Source organism: Oreochromis aureus, linkage group 14, assembly GCF_013358895.1.
Source record: "Oreochromis aureus strain Israel breed Guangdong linkage group 14, ZZ_aureus, whole genome shotgun sequence".
Taxonomy (NCBI): Eukaryota; Metazoa; Chordata; class Actinopteri; order Cichliformes; family Cichlidae; genus Oreochromis; species Oreochromis aureus.
In genome coordinates, this window is record NC_052955.1 from 25,728,261 (window position 1) to 25,744,104 (window position 15,844).

General features: G+C 40.5%; 1 pseudogene; it reads right to left on the reverse strand.

The window, feature by feature from the left end:
- Positions 1-3,761: 3,761 nt before the first annotated feature.
- On the reverse strand, positions 3,762-9,170 carry LOC120443653 (annotated as a pseudogene).
- Between the last annotated feature and the right edge of the window lie 6,674 nt (positions 9,171-15,844).

The window sequence follows — 15,844 nt, forward strand, 5'->3', positions numbered from 1 at the left end:
CACAGCTCTCTGTGCTGAAGGTGATCTCTGATCCTCCTGAAGCCTCTCTCCAGGCTTCAGCTTCCATCTTGTGGACGATCTCCTCAGTCACTCCTTCTCGTCATGGCATCTCACGACATCTACAAATTAAAATGACACTCCTCTCCCCACATGGCTTCCACCATGTGTCAACTCCCCAATAAGACATGTACAAGAATGTTGCACAGTCCCCCTAAAACAATCTCCAGGGTTTGTCCCTTGGAGCAGCCATACTCCAACCTGTAACCCTGTGTAAAAACATCAGTCAGCAATTAAATGTTTAGCTTGTTTAACTCCCAGCTCCACCCAGAGCCTGTATCCTGGAAGACAAAGTCTTTAAATCAAACTTCACATTTTCAACCAACTATAGATCAAAAGAGTAATAAAGTATTCAGCATAAAAGACAAATATCATGTGCAGGTTTTCTCCAATCATTAAATCACTATTATTATCATAATTTGTCCCAAATCATGAACCATCCCAATTTATTCCACAATTTAATCGGTGACTTTCCTTAAGCAACGTCACTCCACTCATTTTATCACTGTGAGCTCAATAGTGGCCAGCTAATGAGCCCCACATTCAACTATTCTGTAACCATTGCACATTTGTTCAATTGTCACTTGTCTGTCTGTGCTGAATCCTTTACAAGCACTCTTAAAGGAAAACAAACATTAGCCAAACACACGTTCATCCTGGTGGTCAGGTGCCGGCCATCCAGATTCCAGAGATCAAGAAGGTCATAAAGTTAACACTCTGCTGTAAAAAGAAGTAACACTGGTTTCAAACAGTGTCACACTGTATTCACTTCTCCCTTGTAACATTCATATTTTCTCCACAACACACAGCCTGTAACCACAGTTTTCTACGGTGGCCCTGAAGTGCAAACCACAAAAACAAATCACAAAACGCACAACAAATTGAAAAGCGCAACAACAAATTGAAAAGCGCAAAAACAAATTCACTAAATGCAAAAACAAATTCACTAAACGCAAAAACAAATTGAAAAACGCAAAACAAATTGAAAAGCGCAACAACAAATTGAAAAGCGCAAAAACAAATTGAAAAGCGCAAAAACAAATTGAAAAGCGCAAAAACAAATTCACTAAACGCAAAAACAAATTGAAAAGCGCAAAAACAAATTGAAAAGCGCAACAACAAATTCACTAAACGCAAAAACAAATTGAAAAGCGCAAAAACAAATTGAAAAGCGCAACAACAAATTCACTAAACGCAAAAACAAATTGAAAAGCGCAAAACAAATTGAAAAGCGCAAAAACAAATTGAAAAGCGCAAAAACAAATTGAAAAGCGCAACAACAAATTCACTAAACGCAAAAACAAATTGAAAAGCGCAAAACAAATTGAAAAGCGCAAAAACAAATTCACTAAACGCAACAACAAATTGAAAAGCGCAACAACAAATTGAAAAGCGCAAAAACAAAAGAAGAATCACAAAAACAAATTGAGAAGCACAAAATAAAATTAAGAAGCACAAAAACAAAAGAAGAATCACAAAAACAAATTGAGAAGCACAATTACATTAAGAAAACCGGAAAGGGTAGGTACCAGTCGGCAACAGGAGACATCACTGATTGGATGTCCGCGCTGTTCATCTTTGGAACCGGAAGTTACTCTGCCTGTAGCGCATTATTTTCAAACATGAACATTAGCGGTGACCCAAACATAGCTGTCACTATTCGAGAATATTTTTGATTCAGGACATACATACGAGGTGATACTGGATATGCTCAAGTGTAATCATGACATTTCAATTAGTATGCGTACACTGAAAACACATTTAAAAGAATCTGGACTGTACAGACGAGGCAACTATTCTCCACTTCCTGAGGTGAGGCGTGCCATTTTGTCCGAGCTTCGAGGACCAGGACAATTGTTTGGATATCGGACCATGTGGCAAGTTCTCAAACAAAACACAAGCTGCGTGTCAAGCGTGATGTAGTTATGAGGCTGTTGAGACAACTAAATCCTCAAGGAATCGCTTTGAGAACTCGAAGGAGGTTCACAAGACGCATGTATCACTCCATGGGGCCCAATTACATATGGCATGTAGATGGCTATGATAAACTGAAACCCTGTCAGGATGTATAGGTGGCTTTTCAAGAAGACTGATGTGGCTTGTGTGTGGAGCAACAAACAACAACCCGGCTGTTATAGCGCACAATTATATAAACTGTGTAAAGAGTCTCGGTGTGATACCAATGAGATTACGAACAGACTTCGGGACTGAGAATGGGACTATGGCAGCAATACAGTGTACCCTCCGTCACGCCGCACACGGACTATTATGCTGGATCGTCAAGCCACAGTTACGGATCATCTACTGGGAATCAGCGCATCGAGTCATGGTGGTCTTATTTCAGAAGAGGAAGGTGGGTACATTTGTGTCTGGTAGGTGTAAGCTACAGTGAAAGCTGATCAGATTGTTGTTTTTTACATGCATTTAAGAAAATAGAGTAGCGTCCTGCTGGACGTGTTGAAAAGTTGGATGAGATAGACGTTAACAGCCGTCACTTTATTGCAGGAACTCAAAATGGTCATTGTCAGCTGTTGTGCCGAAATGAGCATGCTTGCCTAGATTTAACGACGCCAATACAAAATGAAAAACTCAGACCAAACTCTCCACTCCTCACAATCAACACACAGAACAGAGTGAAAAGAATACAGCATTTTTAACAAGAACATTACTGCAGGGTCGCTACAATATTTATGGAAAACTAATATGTATTACTTTGTTTGACATCCATTTGTGGCATGTTTTAAATGGGACCAAAATGTAACAAACCCTATAAAATGACCAAGAACAAAGCTAAATTGATTCTTAAATATTAATTATATACCCAGGTCTCAGTTTTGGATGGACTTTTTGGAGACCTAAGAGACTCTGGAAACTTCAATGGAAGCCACGAACGCCAATGCTTGCTGAGATTCTGCTTCACAGGGTTCTACAGAAAGACCTGGATGAATGCAAAGACCTCTGGAACAAACACAGGATCCGGCCAAGCAGACTTGCATCGTGTCCAGGGGGATTCAAACAAACTCTATCTCTTGCCTCACAGGTATTTGAGTTCTTAACAAAATTAACCTTTTGCATCAAACTAAATGCAAGGTGTTGTTATTGCTTAAGTTGGTTAATATATATTCATAATTTTACACATAAGTATGATAGAGCAGTTTATAACATGTCACCGCATGCGTTGATTTATATAGTTCCATATTGTCAGCAAAAATCCTTCACTGTTCTATTTTCATTTTGCAGATATGGTTCAAGAGACTGTGGATTTGCTGTTGAGGAGAGGGAACTGGATGTGTTTCCCGAGGAGGGGCTACTGGTTGGATTGTGTGGTGATCCAAACATTGGGGAATATTTACAACAGGCTGTACAACAAAACACACTGCAGCAGCCACAAGACTGGGAATCGGCCACAGAACTGTATTTGGCCCTGAAGGACATAGCTGGGTTTTAGATACCAACTGAACTTCAGTTTGTAATGACATTTGTGAGAGTTACTCTGACGAAGACACACACGGTGTCGAAACGTTAGTTTCTTTCCTTTTTTTGCACCTAATAAAACCTTTGGACTTGAGTGCTCCAGCCCTTCTGTTTTTCCTTCATTTTTAATGTTAGTAGTGTTTCCTTTCCTCTTGCTAAATTGAATATAATATTGTTCATAATATACAGCAACTGGCATGGATTTAAATATTAACATTTAACCACAAGGAAACATTTAAAATTTTCTTTAATAAAACCATTTACAAATAGTGTCCAGCATTTCTGTCACTTTTCCAACATACACAATATTCAGAAAAAACAACTAAATGTTTAACAATATGGAAGTTGCTTGTCACATAAATGTGTTAGGTTCAGCTGCCGTTGGCATACTACTTAACAGGGTAACTCAGTAACTGTAACTTGATGACCTTGCTGATTTAAGAACATCCAAATCCTGGAGCATTTTGAATTCCAAAGTCCATGTTGGCCTTAAAGATGCTGTATGAGTCACAGATGGGTAGCTTCAGAGTATTTGCACAGGTGTTTGCAACTGGAAAAGGTGAAACACTTAAAAACTGGATGCGTGGTGGTGGTGTCATTCCTGCCGGTGGAACTGCCGTCAGCCCTGTGGCAAACATCATCAAATCTTCCAGACACACTGCTGTTGCCTTCTCTGAAAGAAGAAAGTAAACACTGTAGTACATTACAGAAAATTTATTTCCTCACCTCTCCTTTCATAAAACTATAAACAAATAAAAATGGTCATTCAAACCTTCACAATCAAGGAGATAATCTGCCCAAAAGCCAAGTGTTAGGACCTCCTTATGCCGCTTGTTGCTTCCTGCTGGGCTGAGATCTGGTCTGAACATGCTCTCCAGTTCTGAAGCAGTCAGGGCCTTGGCAGAGAAGCATAGGAGTGGGGCCAGCACACTGGAATTTTGTTGCAGTGCACTTAAAAATTCAGACTTTCCAGTCCATCTTTAAATCTGCAAAGGATAGACAAATAACTAATAATTGGTTTATAGCTATAACTATTGCAGTCTTCTAAATTGTGTTTAAATGTCTTTACCTACTAGATCTTTCATTATAAATTTGGACAGATTTCAAATGCATAGAATCACTCATACACAAAAACAATTCATAGCGCTCAGAAATTAACTGTGACAGCAAAAAAAAGAAGAGCTCATTGGGATTTTAGCATTTAAAAAAAAAAAATAGTGCTTTCACACTGGAATAAACAAGTGTGTCAAACAAGGGATCACCTCTTTTATAAATAACTGAAAAATTAATCATGTTGCATGACTATGATTATTATGGGTCATTGTGAACAATAAATGTATACTAAATTAGAGTTCTAGTGTCAAAAGGTTAATAGCGTGTGACAGTGGCTCAGGAATTAACTAGTTGTTCATCAGATCACCGATGCTACTGAATCAGTTTTTTCATATACATCTGAAGGTCTGAAAATGTCAGTGGCTGCTGTGATGAGCAACTGGCCATCCTGAATTTAAAAGGAGTAATGAGTTTACCGTTGAATGACACTTTGGTTTCTTTCAAGGATGTACCATCTGAGGTACTCCTCCACAAATGCTTGTTTCTCAAAAGGCTTGACGTTTCTGAGGCATCCAGCAGTTTGAAGATTGTGCTGTTTTGCAAAATAAGATTATGCAAAGACTCCTCTGATTCAGCTTTCAGAACCTATAAAAAAAAAAAAAAAGGTTTACTGTAAGAAAAACAAAAATATAATTTTCACTACTTTTTACGATTCATTCAAACATTGGATTAAAAAATAATCAATTTGTTATTTCACTTGTGTTGTTGGGAGTTGGAAATCCATCCTTTCAGATTACAGAATCTACTTTCAAGATATGATCCAACCCGGATAACTTTTATCCCGATTAAATCTTTTAAACTGGCCCCAAGTGTCTTCTAAGTAAACCCATTCCCTGAGCCTAGGTAATTTTCTACCTGATGTAAAATTTTGTGATCTCCTCATCTTGCACATCTTCTACAGTGGCGCTGAAACTCTGATTCCCTGTGATGTGGTTGACCAGGTTCTTGGAGAGGAAATGTGGTGCTGGTCCCCATGCACAATGGATACAGCGATCATCTTTCCTGCTAAAAGTACTCATCTTGCCTGGCAGCTGTTATACAGGGCACATAATTATCATGGTTAATTGCTATTAAATATGCTAATGAAAAAATACGCCAATTTTTATTAAAATTTCCATTGTAATAATTACGGAGAAAACATCTACCTCTTGAATTATATACAAGATAACGGCTCTCTGGAGGTCCATCAAAGATGGGGCGATTTCGCAGACTGCCCATAAGAAGTGTGAGGAATTCACGCCTCGGGCCACCTGTATCCAAACCTTCTTCAAAGCTGCCAGCATCATCATTAAACTTGATGAACATGTCGTAGTTGTCAGAGTATGTGCTGCGTCGAAATCCTCTAACAGCTCCATCCCATACAGCTGACCTTGATATATTGAATCTGCTGACCTTCTTGTGGTCAAGTTCCAGTGCCAAATTTGCAATAATTCCATGTGCCTGCAAATTGGTGTCTCTAAAAAAAAGGGAAACTTTTTTTTTTAAAGGTATATATACTTCTCTCATGATTGCATGATGTCTTGTACAGAACAAGATGGCGGTTAATTGGATTCAAATGTTTAAATTACTAACACAGGTTCTTCTGGGGGCTCAGCAAACAGTGAATCGTTATCTAATTGCAAAGTAAAGGCGGTGGAGATTGTCTGCTGCACTGTTTTACTAATAAAATAGTTTTTTACCTGTTGTACTTCATTAGCAAGCACAAGATCCCCAGCACCCTTCCTTAGAGAACAAAGAAAAGCATTTTTGTTGTGTACTGTGAAAATATTAATTGACACTTTGAAAATATTTAAGCATCTTGATTAACTAACAAACAAGCAATACAAGTATTATGTAGTCCATGTTCCAAAAACCATATACAGAATGAATGACAAAAGTGTATATCTCATTAATACAAAGTGTAGGCAAAAAACAGTAAAAGATTACATGTTCTTCAAATATCACTTACTCATATTCTGCCGCTTTCTGTAAAGGACTGCTTTCATGTTGAAGTTCCAATGGCTGAAACAAACAAACAAACACACGCACGCCGAAACACACACACACACACAAAAAATGTATTTCACATATAACTATTAACTGTTTTACTGAACTGAGGCAAATGGTGGTGGCTAAACAACAAGAAAACTCTATAAAAATTTTAAATTGTACTTACCAGTGTATCAGCAAGATCAAACTCAGAGGGCCTTTTAATAACAATCTCTGGGTCAGAGTCAGACAAGTCTGAGTTTTCTCCAACTACAAAACATGAAAACAAATTAAGCTAAGCTAACTAAATTCATACTAATGTATGAAACTTTATTTGATCATCAATAATAGATTAATACGAAAGGCATAAAGTTAGCATTTAAAACTCATGACTCAGTAGATCCAAAATGGCTGAATTTCATGTTTCCAGGAAGAAACATAACATATACAAGCTAATTTAGGGAGCAATGGTGGCAGAGGAGTTAAAAGCCCGCCCTGTAATCAAAAGGTTGAAGGTTTGAGCCCTGCTCAGTCTGTCACATTTGTTGTGTCCTTGGGCAAGACACTTCACCCTCCATGCCAGGTGGTGGTAGTGGGAGGGATAGGTGGCATCTGTGTACAGCAGCCTTGCTTCAATCAGTGAGTCCCAGGACAGTTGTGTCCACATTGTAGCTAATCACCAGCAGTGTGTGAATGTGTGTGGGTGAATGACTGGTTTTGTTGTGAAGTGTCTTGGGGGTTGTAGAACCCTAGAAGGTGCTATATCAAATACAGGCCATTCACCATTTTAATGTAGGTATGCTATTGACTTGGGTGCTTTATGCGTAATGTTATCATTTCACAATTTCAAAATTAGCATTTGTTGAAACTAAGTGAATGTGTGTCAAAATCCAAACAAACATTAGCAGCTTACCATCTTCAAAGTCACTCTTCAAGCAGATGAAAACAGTGATTCTTTGATAAGGCTTGCCAACTTCAGCCTTATAAGCCTCAAGTGTAAATGGTCTTTGTGTTCCAGGGACAGTAATGACCTCAGTGCCATCCGGATACAGAAGGAAAGGTCCATCTTTTAGATCTTTGTTAAAGTCCTTCATTTTTTAACAGCTTGATTGAGCAGACTTGTGGCAGTAGCGTCAGGGTCTGTTGTTAGGAAAATAGTTTTTCCACGGTATGGCTTCAAACCACCCTTTTAATGGTCATCAAGCCGACATTTATCTGTAAGGAAAAAGACATGAACAATGGGCCAAGTAGATACTAATATGACTCTAAGCAGATCTATTCAAACTTGAATATTTATTAACTGCAAAAGAGGGATCTTCCTGACAACCTAAATGTACAATTACTCATAAACAATTGTTCTTATTCTGGATAGCTTTACTACACTGAACATTTTTACACAACTCCCTAAGGAATAACAAAAGAATGTCATTAGAAAATTAACCTCAACTTGTTTTCAGACAGAGCTAGCCAAACTACCTGAACCTTTCTTTTTTTTTCTTTTTCTTTAAGCCCTTCCTCCCTTTAGAAAACTTTTGCCTCTCTTCATTTTTCTTTTTTCTGTATTCTAAGAAGGTGCTGAAGGTTGGAGTCGGGCAGTTTGAGGTAGTCTGTGATGCTAAAGGGAAACAAAGGAAAAATGTACTACAATATCACACATTAAAGACATTCATTCATGTGACATTCCATTGTCCACACAACACGCAAATAAGGACAACACTGAATAATCTCACTAGAAAATTTCTACCAAGGAATGACAATGTAACTGATACTATTGACCAATACAATTCTACACCACTAAGTTTTAATGTATAGACACATAATAGTGTTAGTTCCTAAAGTTAACCAAACATAATAAATGAACTAATTTATTATCGTTTCAGTTGTGGAAATGCTCAGAGGACTGTTCCACGAAGCAAGCTAATCCCAAAAGCCAGGCTCACTCTGAAAATCCAGGCTCGATTGCCCCAAATTCGGTTCCAGGAACCAGGCTAACCTGCAGTCTTTCTGCTCATTCATTATGCAATATGCTTGTGGACAAGTCTGGTCCGTGGCACCCTAGCTGCGAGGTTTGTTAACACTAGAACTGCCCTCAAACCTTCACTACTAGAAAGGTCTTGAGCAGTCATTTTGACAGCTGCGTGCATTTTCAAATGAGCCTCGATTTTCTGAGCTCGCTTAGTGGAACAGCCCTCTGGTCTGCTATGGTCTGGAAACAGCTAACGCTAGGCTAATAAATCAATAAATAACAAACATTTTATTATGCTTATTAACTTACTCAATGGGAGTGAAGTGTCTCCGATGCAAGATGCGTGATAAAGCCTCTCGCCACAGCCGCTGCAAAAGTTTGGTGACTCCTCAACCAGCTTTTTCCCATAGCTAAGACAAAACATTCCGCCGTTTTTCAAACGAAATGCGCAACAGGCAGAGTAACTTCCGGTTCCAAAGACGAACAGCGCGGACATCCAATCAGTGATGTCTCCTGTTGCCGACTGGTACCTACCCTTTCCGGTTTTCTTAATGTAATTGTGCTTCTCAATTTGTTTTTGTGATTCTTCTTTTGTTTTCGTGCATCTTAATTTTATTTTGTGCTTCTCAATTTGTTTTTGTGATTCTTCTTTTGTTTTTGCGCTTTTCAATTTGTTGTTGCGTTTAGTGAATTTGTTGTTGCGCTTTTCAATTTGTTTTTGCGTTTAGTGAATTTGTTGTTGCGCTTTTCAATTTGTTTTTGCGTTTAGTGAATTTGTTGTTGCGCTTTTCAATTTGTTTTGCGTTTTTCAATTTGTTTTTGCGTTTAGTGAATTTGTTTTTGTGCTTTTCAATTTGTTTTTGCGCTTTTCAATTTGTTGTTGCGCTTTTCAATTTGTTGTGCGTTTTGTGATTTGTTTTTGCGCTTTTCAATTTGTTTTTGCGCTTAGTGAATTTGTTTTTGCGCTTTTCAATTTGTTTTTGCGTTTAGTGAATTTGTTTTTGCGCTTTTCAATTTGTTGTTGCGCTTTTCAATTTGTTGTGCGTTTTGTGATTTGTTTTTGTGGTTTGCACTTCAGGGCCACCGTAGTTTTCTTCACACAAAATCTCAGTAATCCTGTGATAGAAAAACATCATTAAGATGTGTCCTGCTATAAATCACATGATCGAATCACATGATTAACCATCTGCTGTAAAAAGAAAGGTAAATGTTAGCGCTGCGCATTTGTATACACTCTTTCTCACAGTAATCTCTGTGAGCAACACAAAGTAGTTAATAACACACCCATAGTAAATTCACAGGCACAGAAAATTTTAAACTAAAAAGGTTAAATTTTCAGAGTTCACGTAGTCATGTGACCCAAGTTTCCTCCTGTGGTCTCCTTCTGCTCCTGCAATAGAGACACACACAGAGATACAGCCACACCTTTGTCAGGTGGGGGTTAACTTCACACAATGGTGTTAAGTCAGTCAGTCTTGTCAGCTTTTGTCAGTCAGTCAATTTTTCCACTCATTTTTTATTTGCTGACAGTAGAACCTCTCGTGACGCAATAAGTTTCTACTGCCAGCAATGACGTCATTTCAAAAAAAAGAAAAAAAAGAATTTAGACTGGATTACGTCGCTGAATCCTTTTTGGCAGGGACTTGTTTTCTGATTGTCCCAAATAAGTGGCTTTCTCCCAAGCCCATTTTAATTTTTGGAGAAACTCACTTTGCAACAGTTTTCTCGACGACGAGTCGTATAACGCTTCTGTTCTAATCGTGCAGATCTGCTCAAACAGAAGTCATCAACCGAAACTTTCAGTGCACCATGAAAGTAACAAAATAAAAAAGAAAGGAAAGAAAATAAAGGAAAGCAAAGGAAAGAAAGGCCTTGTTTAAGTCATGACACGTGTTCTTCATGCCAGGGGGATAAATCATAACAACCCATTTGGCAGGCTCAACTTAGTAACAAAAGACAAATCAACAGCCAGTTTAATCTCAAACATTCATCCAATCAGATTCTCATCACTGCTTAAAACAACACACACATCTCTCTCTCTCTCTCTCTCATAAACAGAAAGTAGCATTACAGCTGTTTCAGGCTGAGAAACATAAACACTCTTCGTGTTATCATTCACCACACAACTATGTTATTTCTTTGTCCACTGGGCAGGTGACCTGCAGAATCACGTCTGCCCCAGCTGGATACCTTTTCACACACACCGTGACGTCAGACACACTCACACTCACTTCTGCTTAGAGCACAATTTCACTTCATTCGTCAACGATCCACACACCACGTGCTGCCCAATAAAACTTTGCAGTGTATTTCATCCTCTTTCAAGGCAGACTTAAACACCATATGTTTTTTGGGGGGGGGGTTTTCTGTTGTGTCAGGGATGGATATGTGGTTGCAACTAGGGATGCAACGATACCAATTTTTTCAAACCGATCCAATACCGATACTTGGATCTGAGTACTTGCCGATACCGAGTACAAAAACCGATACTTCTACCACACACAAGTTAAACTTAACCAGTAGTAAGAAACGACCCCAGACAACTCTTTAACACAAACGAAACGTTTACTGAACGTAAGGGCAGAGACAAATACTGTACAACACATCCCTTTTTTAAACTCAAATGATATTCCAATTCCTTAACCAAATGAAATACACTGTATAAATGAAATAATTCCCTTTCAAATTACATTAAACAACCCAACTTATGTTATCACCTTTTGGTAAGTGACTCACTAATATACACTCCAAAACACGTTATATAAATCCACTAAACATACAATATTCACACATGGGCCCCACACACACACTCACATTCACACTTGTTGCAGGCCTGTTTGCTGCTCACGCCGGACGATGGAGAAAAATCCTCTTCTCCCCAGTAAGAGCACAAAAGTCTGACTTACAGTTCCGTTGCTCGGTAGGTGGCCGTTCACCAGTCCCACACTAAATCCACTCCCTGCGGACCCGATGCTGTCTCTGCTACAGCGCGTTAGCCAGTCACTGTCCAGCTCTCCGACAGTCCTGCCTCCGTGGCGCAACCAAGCAGTCCGGGCTAGCCTTTAGCCTCTGCGGTCATGGCTGGAAACACAGTTTTCCACGGTGGTGCGACCATTGAAACATAAAGTCACTTCACCCACACTCTGTTGCGAAGCTCTCACACGGTTAGCTTTCTAGTCACACACTCTTTTGTGCTAGTTAACCTCAGTAAAACTAGCCGAGTCTCTCACTTTGGTTCAGCTAACCTCGTGCATCTCTCCATGCCGTTCTCTTCTGTGAACTGTGAACACCTTATGTGGCGTTCAAGTCCATGGGAATTATGAGTATCTTCTCTAAATTCCCATCCGGGCTACATTAGTATCGGTTCATGGTATCGGTTGACTTTTACAAGTACGAGTACGCACACATTTTACAGTATCGGCCCCGATACCCGATACCAGTATCGGGATCGGTGCATCCCTAGTTGCAACGTTTATGTTCACTTTCTTTCCTTTCTGTCTCCTCTCCTGCCTAGTCTGTTTTGGACTCATTGCTGCTCCTAATGCCTCTCCATACTCAGCCTTTAGTCTCTCCTCCACCTCTGCCTCTCACACTCTTCTCTGGCTCTTCTTTCTGCTAACATTCTTGCTCTTTCTAATGCTTTTCTACAGTGTTGTTCCACAACTTAGCGACTGCTAACTGCAATTCCTTCCTCTGCTTAGCTGTCCCTGTTTTACCTGCTGCACTTATAGTTATTCTTTCTACAAGCATTTTACACTGAACTTCCACTAATATCCCTTCAAATCCATATTTCTTACACCAACAACCTACATACTGCATGCTGCCCGGTGAATATTTCTCCATAAATTTTACATCCCCTTCTAAGGCAGCCTTACACATTATTCTCACACAAGACAACAATCAGCCACGCAGACCACGTCTGGCCCGCACACAAACACACATAGGCCTATCGCTTGCGTCTACACGCACAGCCAGCGCTCTCTGTTGAAAACTCTCAAATGCCCCATATGGCGGAGAATTCAACCGTCGGACACTCTCCAAACACCCCAAATGGCGGAGATTCCAAACACTCCTCACGGCGGAGTCACCGAACCTAGGTTGTCTCCACACCCCACACGGTGGAGAAGCCTGCGTCTCTCTCACGCGGCTAGCGCGCTCCCGTACCTGCGATCAACGCAGGGTCACGTAGCCGCTCTCTAAGGCCTTCTGTACTTACTGTTCGTGTTGTTTCCGTTCATGGGAAGAGTCTCTGTATCCCGTCAATCGCCATCCATCTCGAGGGGAGTTCAGACGCAAACTTTCCGGCCTGGTGACAAGCATCAAGGCACCAGGGCTTTCCGTCAATCATCCCAGACGTTGCGGTGGCGTCCTCTCCCTCTCCTCGCGGTGGATGCGATGTGTTAGGAAGGACCAAATAAATGTTGGGTCTGTTCCCACAAACCCCGCTAGTTCTAGAGACTTATTCATCATGAATGAAAACAAGACAGTCAGCGATCGATCGATTACTTGCGCAAGGGAGGCCTCATCTGTGTCCAGCACGAAAATGACCCCAAATCCGGCCTCCTCTCGCTGCCTTTTATTGAGAGACAGTTCACACAGCAAAGCAACGCCCACATGGTTCTAAGGCATTGTATGTATATGTGAACTAGGGATGCACCGATCCCGATACTGGTATCGGGTATCGGGGCCGATACTGTAAAATGTGTGCGTACTCGTACTCGTAAAAGTCAACCGATACCATGAACCGATACTAATGTAGCCCGGATGGGAATTTAGAGAAGATACTCATAATTCCCATGGACTTGAACGCCACATAAGGTGTTCACAGTTCACAGAAGAGAACGGCATGGAGAGATGCACGAGGTTAGCTGAACCAAAGTGAGAGACTCGGCTAGTTTTACTGAGGTTAACTAGCACAAAAGAGTGTGTGACTAGAAAGCTAACCGTGTGAGAGCTTCGCAACAGAGTGTGGGTGAAGTGACTTTATGTTTCAACGGTCGCACCACCGTGGAAAACTGTGTTTCCAGCCATGACCGCAGAGGCTAAAGGCTAGCCCGGACTGCTTGGTTGCGCCACGGAGGCAGGACTGTCGGAGAGCTGGACAGTGACTGGCTAACGCGCTGTAGCAGAGACAGCATCGGGTCCGCAGGGAGTGGATTTAGTGTGGGACTGGTGAACGGCCACCTACCGAGCAACGGAACTGTAAGTCAGACTTTTGTGCTCTTACTGGGGAGAAGAGGATTTTTCTCCATCGTCTGGCGTGAGCAGCAAACAGGCCTGCAACAAGTGTGAATGTGAGTGTGTGTGGGGCCCATGTGTGAATATTGTATGTTTAGTGGATTTATATAACGTGTTTTGGAGTGTATATTAGTGAGTCACTTACCAAAAGGTGATAACATAAGTTGGGTTGTTTAATGTAATTTGAAAGGGAATTATTTCATTTATACAGTGTATTTCATTTGGTTAAGGAATTGGAATATCATTTGAGTTTAAAAAGGGATGTGTTGTACAGTATTTGTCTCTGCCCTTACGCTCAGTAAACGTTTCGCTTTGTGTTAAAGAGTTGTCTGGGGTCGCTTTTTACTACTGGTTAAGTTTAACTTGTGTGTGGTAGAAGTATCGGTTTTTGTACTCGGTATCGGCAAGTACTCAGATCCAAGTATCGTATCGGATCGGTTTGAAAAAATTGGTATCGTTGCATCCCTAATGTGAACTTTTATATGTAACCTCTAACACAGAGTGGTTAGAGGTGCTCAGGATCAAAGGAATGGCTTTGATAATACTGCTTGAACTAAGACTGTACAAATTTAAGAAACACAATGGCAACATTCAACAATTAGACCTAACAGACCACATCTCCCACCCCATGCAGGAGACTCTGACAGCAATGAGCAGCTCCTTCCGTGGCAGGCTGCGGCAGCCACGATGTGGGATGGAGTGATTTCTCAGGTCTTTCCTTCCAACTGCTGTCAGACTCTACAACATGGTCTCTGCAGAGGACCACACATGTGCAGACACACACACAGCATACAAAATTGTAACTCTCACCCCGTCTCCCTGCTGTGAAATGGCACCAAGTGCAATTTTCCCTATGTAACAAAACAGTTTATTCTATTTGTATAGTATTTATTCTATTGTATATACTATACAATAGAATAAATACTATACAAAATAGAATAACAACAGAGGACTATTTGGGGTTTGACAGCAGTTTATCACCTGTGTCCAATCTCTCATATGGTTTTATGTACTGGAGCATGTTAATCCTTGACAGCTTCACAACATCATCATCAATTTTCTCTCATCCATCATGCATTCGAAATCTAAAGGAAAGTTAACTCAACAACAACAATAATCAAATTTCCCATTGAACGAGTATGATGAAGTCTAAATTTATGTCCCCTTTAACTTATGATCACAACTAATATGGAAATAAATGTTAGTATCAGTTACAACACTTCCACTGATGTTGTGGTTTAAACTCATTTGTGCCTAACCCTGGGATATGTGCATATGTCGTTTCAGTTATTGAGTCCTGTCTCACTCCAAGAAAACAAAACTATAATGTCCAAAACAAATTGCAAGCGAATGTCTCTAAATGGTGCTTGAAGAAAAATTAGAGAAGCTGGCCAGCAAACAAAAATGAAGTGTATGCACATAGAGCTCTAAATGTGTCTGGGTACTTATCCAAACACTCAACGATCCAGCAGAAAGTGTAGCAGCTGATGCTCGCTCTTCTCAGGGGTACTGGCAAGACGACAGGACACGGTCTGTCTTGCCAGCCTGAGAGAACGTCTACTCCCTAGAATGGAGGATTAACAGTGACTTGAAGGCTATCGAGTGCAAAAAATTCACAGTGGGCTCACTCAAGCTTGCTTTGCCAAAGCTAAAGGCTATGTGAGCTCATTCACGTTAAGCAACACCACAGTGTGCCGACTCAAATGCTGTTGAGGTTTACTTCTTCTTGACCTCACCTATCCTTTTGATATCCCAGCTGGAGAAAAGAGTGAGATGATGCTGGAGTAGTTTTCATCCAACCTTTATTACCAATGCAGAGTAAGTGGGGGGGCTGCCCTGTGTCACCCCTCTCCAGTAGTTTTACTAATTCTATTGTTCAGTCTGGGGGGACTGTCCTCCCCAGGCTTTTAACTGTGACTTCCTGTTTATCTGGCTGAGGCAGCTCTTACTCATCATTTTATGACAGGCAGACCCCCACTGTCAATAAATTCCTCACACTATGCAGTTACACATCAAATTTTATAGCTA